The sequence below is a fragment of the Amblyraja radiata genome, chromosome 18, assembly GCF_010909765.2.
Source record: "Amblyraja radiata isolate CabotCenter1 chromosome 18, sAmbRad1.1.pri, whole genome shotgun sequence".
NCBI classification, from domain to species: domain Eukaryota; kingdom Metazoa; phylum Chordata; class Chondrichthyes; order Rajiformes; family Rajidae; genus Amblyraja; species Amblyraja radiata.
In genome coordinates this window covers 28,309,778-28,320,982 of record NC_045973.1, presented here as the reverse complement: position 1 = coordinate 28,320,982, position 11,205 = coordinate 28,309,778, and positions in this window count along the sequence as shown.

Below are 11,205 nucleotides of genomic sequence, written 5' to 3'. Positions count from 1 at the left end.
GTGTAGGATAGTACTAGTGGGCGCGGTGATCGCTTGTATACGCGGAGTGGGTGGGCCGAAGGACCTGTTTCCGTGCTGTAACTTTAAAGTCTAAAGACCATTGACATGGATGGTGTATTTGGGTCCTGTTCTGGGCGGGAGAGTACGTTGGAAGCGGACGTCAGCGATGGTGGGAATTAGCAAGGATACAAGGCTTTCCATGCACCACGTCCTCGAAAAACAGCTGCCTAACCCAGAGAAACATCACAATCATCCTTCCCATGGGGACTCTCCAGAGACCGAACTGCAATTAGTCAACATTAATCAGGGATATTATGAGGTGATTATTTTATGATTAAAAACTCATCGTTACACCTCACAAGCTCTTAGATACTCGGCTGAAAGTAAGCTCACTTGATGAGTAAATCATCAGTGCTTTACCGGCACAGTGGCGCAGCGACAGAGTTGCTGCCTTACAGCACCAGAGTTCCAGGTTCGATCCTGACTGCGGGTCCTGTCTGGGCAGAGTTTGCACATTCTCCCTGTGACCACGTGTGTTTTCTCTGGGTGCTCCGGTTTCCTCCCACATTCATAAAGCGTATAGGTTTGTAGGTTGACAAAAATGCTGGAGAAACTCAGCGGGTAAGGCAGCATCTATGGAGAGAAGAAATGGGCGACGTTTCGGGTTGAGACCCTTCTTCTGACTGATGTCGGGGGGTGGTGGTGGTGGGGGGGGGGGGCGGGAAAAAGAAAGGAAGAGGCGGAGACAGTAGGCTTGTGGGAGAGCTGGGAAGGGGAGGGGAAGGATGGAGAAAGCAAGGACTACCTGAAATTGGAGAAGTCAATGGTCATACCACTGGGGTGTAAACTACCCAAGCAAAATATGGGGTGCTGTTCCTCCAGTTTGCACTGGGCCTCACTCTGGCAATGGAGGAGGCCCAGGACAGGAAGGTGGGTTTGGCAATGGGAGGGGGAGTTGAAGTGTTGAGTACTGTGTTTACAGAGCAGTTGTGCTGCTGCAAGTAAGAATTTCATTGTTCCATTTTGGTACATATGACAATTAAACACTCTTGACTAGTCTGTATTTCCTGCCGTTTAAAGCATGGGAGGAAACCTCTGTGATAAAATCTTTTAACGATTTTTACAGAGGGTCAACTATCCTGCAAACCTGGACGTCTCTGAAATGTGGGAGGAAACCTGAGCACCTGCAGAAAAGCCACGTGGTCACGGGGACAACGTACAAACTCCACACTGACAGCACCCGTAGTCAGGATCTAACCCAAGTCTCAGGCGCTGAGACCAGCACTTGTACAGAAAAGAACTGCAGATGCTGCTTTATATCTTAGACGCAAAATGCTGGAGTAACTCACTTAGCATGTCAGGCAGCATCACTGAAGAAAAAGGAAGGGTGACATTTTGGGTCTGGTCCCATCATCAGGCCCACGGCCACCAACATACTCCGAGCTCAGGGAGAGTTGTGGACGGGTCATGGCAGCGAACTTAACCTCGGGCTGGAAAACCGTGTTTGCATGAATACACCAGGCTGATTAGACCACACAATTTGGGTCTGCACTCTGCTGTGTAAACTATCATATTCCCTTAAACTTCAGCTCAGTTAACCACTGCTCAGTGTACGGCCGGGACACTAAACACTTGACTGATCATTGATCGAGGAACTGGTTGACCCCGAGGGGATTGTCTCCGATTGTAAATATTGATGCTGCCATTTATTGATTGAAACTAAAGCAGAGGGAGTGATGGAATCTGCCTCAGAGTCTCACCTTAATTCTATGGGTTGCCACCTTCTCGTTTAGTTTAAGTTTGAGTATGAGTTTAGTTTAGTTTATTGTCACGTGTACCGAGGTACAGTGAAAAGCTTTTGTTGCGTGCTAACCAGTCAGCGGTAAGACAACACATGATTGTAATCGAGCCGTCCACAGTGATAAAGGGAATAATGTGAGTAAGGTTATTGTGCAAGATGAAGTCCAGTAAAGGCCAGAATAGTCGCTAGTGTGCAGGATACTGCTGGTGTACTGGCCGTCGGTCAGCTGAAGGGCCTGTTTCCATGATGTATCTCCAAAGTCTATGGCCTCTAGTCCATAATATCACCAACCTTGGTAACACAGGCAAGGGGGTGGTTGATAAATGTAGTCATTGTACCTTCCTCAGCTACCTCCTTTGGCAGCTTGTTCGCAATACTTACCAAAGTATTCAAAGTATTCAAAGGTTTTTATTAGTCACATTCACGTACACCGAGGTGTAATGAAGTGAAATGCTTTTTGCCATTTTGCAGCACACAAAAAAAGAATACAGACATAACACCAATGAGAGTCTTAAACACAAAGAACATCCCCCCACAATGGCTCCCACCATGAGGGAAGGCACAAAGTCCAGTCCCCAACCCGAGTTCACCCATAGTCGGGCCTATTGAGGCCTCCACAGTTGCCTCTACGGAGGCCCGATGTTCCTGGCCTTTCTCGCCGGGTGATGTTGCTCCGGCGTCGGGAGAGTCCTCACAGCGGCATGGGACACCTGGAACGGCCGCCTCCGTACTGGAGACCGCGGCTTCCGAAGCCGACAAGGCCGCGCCGGATGGAGCTCCACAACTGCCGATCTCGTTGCGAGATCCCAGGCTCCCGGTGTAAAGTTCGGCGCCGCCGCCCGCAGCTGGCCGCTCCACAGTCCCGCAGCTCCGCGATGTTTCCCCCAGCGATCCTCAGCTCACCGGAGCTCCAGCGCGGCGACCCAGGCAAGGCATTGCCCGCTCCACGATAGCGCTCCAGCGCTGTGCCGCCGCCAAAGCCGAGATTCTGGGCGGTCCGCGACAGGAAACGCCGCTCCAGGCCCGCTGGTAGGCCGCGAGGACGGGTCAAAGCTGCAGCCCGGAGAAAAGCTGCCTCTCCGACCAGGTAGGGACCCTGAAAGGCAGTTTCCCCCTTTCCCCCCCCCCCCCACCCCCCACACAAAAAAGTCTAGACCTCTAAACAAAACACTTTAACTAACTAAAAATAAAAATAAAACGGTGAAAAGACAGACAACTGCTGGCAGGGCAGCCGCGCACAGGACAGCGCCCCCTATGTGAGAAAAAGTTGCCCCTCAGGTTCCTATTAAATCTTTCCCCTCTCACCTTCAAGCTATGCCCTCGGGTTCCTGCTTCCCGAACCTGACTGCCAGTACAGTCAGTCTCCGCCATCACTACAGATGAGTCTGTAGAGATTATGGATGGAGATGTGTCCAGGTTTCCTTGTGTCTGTGATCCAGAACAATAACTTACTCACACTCTCTTACAAGAACATAATGCCACTCTTTGGACTTTAGAGATACAGCATGGAATCAGGCCCTTCAGCCCACCGGGTGCAGTCCGACCAGCGATCACCCCATACACTAGCACTAGCCTACACACTAGGGACGATTTAACAATTTACAGAAGCCAATTCTCCATCACCACTACAGATGAGGCCTTAGAGATACAGGATGGAGAGGTGAATGGGTTTCCTCATGTCTGAGACTCAGAACAAAACTTATGCTTCCTCTCTGACAAGATATAATGCCAGTCCTTACATTTCTCTGAAGCACTTAGTGGAATTCCTTTTGATCAGGGCTATTAGTGAGTTAAATAATGGTGTACATTGTGCAAGAGAAGGTCAGGGCAGACAGCAACATGATTATTACTGCATTATTGTGCTCCACGCTATTATTTAACATTGTAATAGCTGTATCCAGAGAATGGGGCTAGATAATGCTTTACTCTGTAAAGGACCTACAAGTAAACGATTAGCGTGGAGTTTTCAATGAGCTGGGACCCTGGGTGGGTGATCGCTTTAATTCCCAGAGTCGACGATGGGGCAATGATTCCTCAGTAACGGCAGGCAGAGCCCTCGGCAGCTTCCCACGCTACGCCTCAATGCACAGTTTGCTTCCACTCATTGTCCCAGCGATGCAGGGAGACTGGGGACGGTTCGATTGTTCACCTAAAGGTCAAGAAGCGATAGATGGGGAGCGTTCAGTCAGGCTGGAGTCACTCAAAGCAAGCGAGAAAGAGGAGAGGGTGAGGGGGGGGGGGGGGGTGGTGGAGCTGGTGACTAATTAGATCACACGTGCCCACATACACACAAATGCATGCACACGCACACACACATACACACTCATACATACATACACACACTCGCAGATGCACACACAAATGCATGCACATGCACATGTACACACATACGCACACACACAAATGCATGCACACGCATGCACGCGCACACAAATGCATGCAAACCCATACACATGCGCGCACACATACACACGTGCGCACACACACACAAATGCATGCAAACCCATACACACGCGCGCACATACACACGTGCGCGCGCACACACACAAATGCATGCACACACATGCGTGCGCACACGCACATGCACGTACAACTACAAAAGAATGCACACACACGCACACACTCATGCACACACAAAAATGCACACATGCCTACACACACACACACGTGTATGCACAAGCACACACACACACAATTGCATTTACACACATCCACACAAAAATGCACTCACATAGGTGCACTCGCACGCACATACAATATACTTGCACACAGTCCATAATGCACAAACAAACACACGCAGAGGTAAACACACAGACAACATACAAACACACAGACAGTGATGCACATACTCTCACACCCACACACATATACACATACGCTCAGTCCACCAAGGCCTGCTGGATCTCCCGGTTGCTCCCATTTTAACTCCCCTTCCCATTCCCACACTGACCTTTCTGTCCTGGGCCTCCTCCATTGTCAGAGTGAGGCCACACGCAAACTCGAGGAACGGCATCTCATATTCCGTTTGGGTAGCTTACAACCCAACAGTACTCCCCTTCCTCTCTTCCAGTCTTCTTACTTACCCCCTCGCCCCACCCCCACCCCCTTACAATGAATCTGAGGAAGTGTCTGACCTGAAACATCACCTTGTAGCGGCGCCTGCTAGCGCACGCAGATATCGAACCCGGCGTTCGGAAGCCGCGGTCACGTGACTCGCGGTTTTTTTTTCACTGGCGCGTGTTAGTTCAGCGCTGACCACCGTCGTGGGCAGACGTGTCTGATAAGCCTTTATGCTGGATATCGAACTTTTGAATAAAGATCTGTTGGAAATTCCAGTAGTCGTTTCCAGACGACTAAAACCTATCCATCCATGGTCTCCGGAGATGAGGTGGTGTTGAGTTTATTCTCACATATACCGATGTGGTGTGAAAAGCTTTTGTTGCGTGCCAACCAGTCAGCAGAAGGACAATACATGATTACAATCGAGCCGTCCACAGTGTACAGATACATGATAAAGGAAATAACGTGAATAATCTTTAGTGCAAGATAAAGCCAGTGAAGTCCAATCAAAGATAGTCCGAGAGTCTCCAGTGAGCTAGATAGTAATAATAATAATAATAATAATAATAATACATTTTATTTATGGGCGCCTTTCAAGAGTCTCAAGGACACATTACAAAAATTTAGCAGGTAGAGGAAAAACATGTAAGGGGAATGAAATAAATAGTAGAGACATGACTAGTACACAAAGTAAAGACAGAATTCAATACAAAACACAATATGAGGCAATTAATGCACAGATGAAAAGGGAGGGGGACGTGGGGCTAAGGATAGGCAGAGGTGAAGAGATGGGTCTTGAGGCGGGACTGGAAGATGGTGAGGAACACGGAATTGCGGATCAGTTGGGGGAGGGAGTTCCAGAGCCTGGGAGAAGGCTCTGTCCCCAAGGGTTGGACTTGTGGATGGAGAGGAGACCGGCTGATGTGGATCTGAGGGACCGTGAGGGTTGGTAGGGGGAGAGGAGGTCAGTGAGATATGGGGGGGGCCAGATGGTGGAGGGCTTTGTAGGTGAGGATCAGGATTTTGTAGTTGATCCGGTGGGAGATGGGAAGCCAGTGAAGTTGTTTGAGGACTGGAGTGATGTGATGCCAGGATTTGGTGTGGGTGATGAGTCGGGCGGCTGCGTTCTGGACCAGTTGGAGTCGGTTGATGTAGGTGGGGCTGATGCCAAGGAGAAATGAGTTGCAGTAGTCCAGTCGGGAGGAGATGAAGGCATGGATGAGTCTTTCAGCAGCAGGATGTGTGAGAGAGGGTCTGAGTTTGGCGATGTTGCGGAGATGAAAGAAGGAGGTTTTAATGACATGGCGGATGTGAGGCTCAAGGGAGAGGGTGGAATCAAAGATCACGCCAAGGTTGCGGGCCTGGGGAGATGGGGAGACAGTGGTGCCGTCGATGGTGAGAGTGGGGTTATTGATTTTGCTGAGTGTGGCTTTGGAGCCTATGAGGAGGAATTCTGTCTTATCGCTGTTGAGTTTGAGGAAATTATGTTGCATCCAGGTTTTTATAGCTGACAAACAGGAGTTGATATGGGAGAGGGGGGGGTTGTGGGGGGCTTTGGTGCCGAGGTAGATCTGGGTGTCGTCAGCGTAACAGTGGAAGTCCAGGTTGAAGTGGCGGAGTATCTGACCAAGGGGGAGGATGTAGATGATGAAGAGGAGGGGGCCGAGTACGGAGCCTTGGGGAACGCCTTGAGTGACTGCGGCTGTAGCAGAGGTGTGGTTGTTGAGAGAGATGAAGTGGGATCTGTTGGAAAGGTAGGAACGGAGCCAGCTGAGTGCAGAGCCTTCAATGCCGAGGTCTTTGAGTCTGGTGAGCAGGATGTTATGGTTCACTGTATCGAAGGCTGCGCTCAGGTCGAGGAGGATGAGGATGTTGAGGGAACCAGTGTCAGCAGAGGTGAGGAGGTCGTTGAGGACTTTGAGGAGCGCAGTTTCTGTGCTATGGAGGGGGCGAAAGCCAGATTGGAGGGGTTCAAGTAGGTTATACGCAAGGAGGTGGGAATGAAGTTGCGACGCAACGATACGCTCCAGGGTTTTTGAAAGAAAGGGGAGGTTTGAGATTGGGCGGTAGTTAATGAGAGAGGAGGGATCAAGACCAGGTTTCTTTAAGATTGGTGTAACGGCAGCAGTTTTGAAAGCGGAGGGGACAATTCCTTGGGACAATGAGGAGTTGAAGAGATTAGTGAGGTAGGGGCAGAGAACGGGGAGGCAGGACTTCAACAGGGGAGAGGGTCGAGGGAGCAGGTAGTGGGTTTGGAAGAGCTGATGAGTTTGGAGATTTCAATAGGGGTGACCAGGTCAAACTGGGAGAGGAAGCAGTGTGGAGGAGGGGTAAGGAGGTCAGTGGAGATGTTGAAAGGAGGGGCCTTGGTAGGTGGTGGAGTAGATGCTGGGGAGTCGGGTACAGGGGATAAAGATTGATAGATGGTGCTGATTTTATCAACGAAAAAGTGGAGGAATGAGTTGCAGAGACCCGGAGTAGAGGTAGGGAGAGTGTTGGCTCGAGGCTTGAGGAGGTTGCCCACTGTGGAGAAGAGGGTTCTGTGGTTTAGGCAGGGATCGGTGAATATGGAGGAGAGGTAGGCAGATTTTGCAGCAATGAGGGCATCTTTGTAGTCAGTGAGGTGGAGTTTGTAAGCTTCAAGGTGGACTGTGAGAGATGATTTATTTGTGAGTCGTTCCAGTCGGGACCGCTCTCTAGTTGTTGGTAGGATAGTTTAGTTTCCCTGATAACCGCTGGGAGGAAACTGTCCCTGACCCACCGAGTTACTCCAGCACTTTATATCTTTTTTTTTTGTTGGCAAACCAGCATCTGCAGTTCCTTGCGTCTACCACTTCACCCTCTGCTGCCTGCTTTCCCCTTGCAATATAACATTACAATGATTACTGCTGTGCCGCCCAGTTCATTGCTGGTGCATGACTTCAGATAAAGAAGAAGGCAATTAACAAGAAAATTATTAACATTTCAGAGATCATCAATCATGAATAATATATGACAGTCTCATAATTACAGCTAAAGAAAGCCTGCTGGCTGATTATATCTCAGAACACCAGTGTACATCCAGGCAGCAAAGTTGAACCATATGTGTTTACAAAATAGCAAACACTTACAATTTTCCCCTCCAGAACTAACAAATACTGCTTCCATCACTGTCACTGGCTGGGAGGAGCAAGTGGTTTATCTGTATATTAAAGAGAGAATTGATATTTCTATTGTCCCTCTTATAAGCTCTTGTAGAGTCGCACAGCACGGAAACAGGCCCTTCCATGCAACTTGTCCATGCTGACCGAGATACCCATCTAAGCTGGTCCCATTTGCCCACGTTTGGCCCATATCCCGCTAAACCATTCCTATCCATGTAGCTGTCCTGTCAAAGTGTATTTTAAAAGCTGTTGTAGTACCTGCCTCAACTACCTCCTCTGGCAGCTCGTTCCATACACTCACCACCCTCTGTGTGAAGAAGTTACCTCTCAGCTTCCTATTAAATCTTTCCCCCCCCTCACCTTAAACCTATGTCATCAGGCTCTGGATTCTGCACATTCAACATTTTTAGTCCCTTCGTGACCTTATGCACCTCTATAAGATCACCCCTCAGCCTCCTGCGCTCCAAGGAATAGAGTCCTAGCCTGCCCAACCTCTCCCTATAGCTCAGCCCTCAAGTCTTGGAAACATCCTCATAAATTTTCTCTGCCATTCTTCCTAGCTTAATGACATCCTTCCAGTAGCAGGGTGACCAAAACTGAATGCAATACCCCAAGTGTAGCCTGACCAATCTAATGGATAGCCTGCAGAACAAAAAGTACTGCTTGGAATCTCTGTTAATGTGACAATAAAGAAACTATTCAACTGTTAAAGGCCCCTCATCTTCTCTACACATTTGAGTCAGAGAGTGAGACAGCCCTCAGCCCAACCGGCCCACACCGATCAACATGTCCCCTCTACACTAATCCCACCTGCCTGCGTTTGGCCCATATCCGTCTTAATCTGTCCTATCCATGTACCTGTCTAATTGTTCCTTAAACGTTGCAATAGTACCTGCCACAACTACCTTCTCCGGCAACTCGTTCATATATCCACCACCCTCTGTGTGAACAAGTTATCCCTCGGGTTCCTATTAAATCTCCCCCCCCCCCCCCCCCCCCCCCACCTTTAACCTGTGTCCTCTTGTTCTTGATTTCCCTACCCTACTCTGGACAAGATAATCTATGATTCTACCCGATCTATCCCTGTCTTGATTTTGTACGGCTCGATAAGATCACCCCTCATCCTCCTGCACTCCAAGGAATAAAGCCCAAGTCTGTCCAACCTGGCAACATCCTTGTAAATCTACTCCGCACCCTTTCCAGCTTAACAACATCTTTCCTCTAACATGGTGCCCCTGAACTGAACACAATACTCCAAATGCAGTCAACGTTTTTAGTTTAGTTTAGTTTAGATTAAAGCGGAAACAGGCTCTTCGCCCTTCTGAGTCTGTGCCGACCAGTGGTCCCCGCATACTAACACTATCTTACACACACTAGGGACAATTCACAATTTTACCAAACCAACTAACCTACAAACCTGTACAGTCTTCGGCGTGTGGGAGGAAACCGGAGCAACTGGGGAAATCCCATGCGGGTCACGGGGAGGTCAGGATTGAACCCGGGTGTCTGGCGCTGTGAAGTAGCGACTCTACCGCTGAGCCACCGTGCCGACCTCGTGTCTTATACGTCCTATATAACTTGTCATTGTGATCATGATCATGAAATCCCCCTCCCCAAACCATCACCCCTCGCTTGTCAGGAATTAAACTCCATTTGCCACTCTGCCTGCCCAGAAGGACTTTGGCCCATCCATTGGTGGATGGGCCAAAGTCCTTCTGGGCAGGCAGAGTGGCAAATGGAGTTTAATTCCACACGACAAACTATTCACACCGCACTGTGAACTCACAAAAGTCCCTTCACAAAAGAACAATCAGACCCATACCAATGCAAGAGCATCAACGGACCATGGTCAAGAGCTTGGTCAGACAGGCGGAAACTTCTACAATTTGGAAATGGGATAATGGAGGTTTCTAGAGAGGGAATTTCAAAAGCTCTGGCCTGGCCAGCCAAAGGCACAGTGCAACCACTGACTGAGTGCTTGATTGAAAGTCTGAACTGTCTGAAGACTGTCTGAAGCAGGGTATTGACCTGAAACGTTACCTATCCACGTTCTCCAGAAATGCTGCCTGACCTGCCGAGTTACTCCAGCACTGTGTATCTTTTTCAGTGAGAATAGGTGATTGATGGTCAGCATGCTGGGCCTGATTCCATGCTGTATCATTCAATCAATCAAACATTGATGAATGAAAAACAATGCAGGAACACACTGAACATTAACATTGGATCCATCACCCACTATCCCAGAGCTATGCAGGCCCAGGAATTAAAGGGATGAGGAGCTTAAAGGTGAGGGCTAAATGATTGACTGTCCTTCTAAGAAATCCATTGGCCTGAAAATAGCCTTATCTTTACACTGAGGAGCGACAAGAAGATTAAAGAAGTAATCTGATTGAGCGATTTAAGACGATTAAAGGATTTGATTGCAGAAATAAAACCAGGCTTTCATTTCTGTTCATCCCTTCATGATCTAGGGATGTCCCAAAGCCAATTTAGTGTTGTTATTGTTGTACTGCATGCGAGAATGCAAAAGGACACGCAGCGCTGGAGTAACTCAGCATGTCAGGCAGCATCTCCGGAGTACATGGAGAGGTGACGTTTCGGGTCGAAGTCTGAGATGCTTATCTAAGATGTACAGTGATATGTACTGAACTGTACACAAAAATGAACTCTATTGTACGTCGGTACATGTGACAAATAAAGAAAGTACCATTCCATACCAAGAAGAGTCTTGACCCGAAACGCCACCGATCCATGTTCTCCGGAGATGATGCTTGACCCACGAAGTTAATCCAGCACTTTGTGTCCTTTTATGTGTTGACCAGCATCTGCAGTTCCTTGTTTCTACATGAAAATTGCAAAGTGACTAACAGCTATGAAGCTTCTGGGCTGCCGATGCCTCTCATAATCGTACTTAGGTCTCCCCTAAGCTTCCTTCACTCCAGGGAGAACAAGCCTACCCTGTCCAATTTCTCCCATAACTAAAGCCCTCCAATCCAGACAACATCCTGCTATCCCCACCAGTTCCTGCTTTTCTTTTGGATTTCTGGGAATAGGGACCTATTTTTCTTTGGGTCGTACCCACTGGATTTGTTCCCTTTGGGAAGGGGATTGAGGTGAATTTAAACTCAAGTGCTCATGATTGTAAGGAGTGTTTTAACACATGAACCAAATAGGCAAAGTCATGATTGACGACTTAAGGAA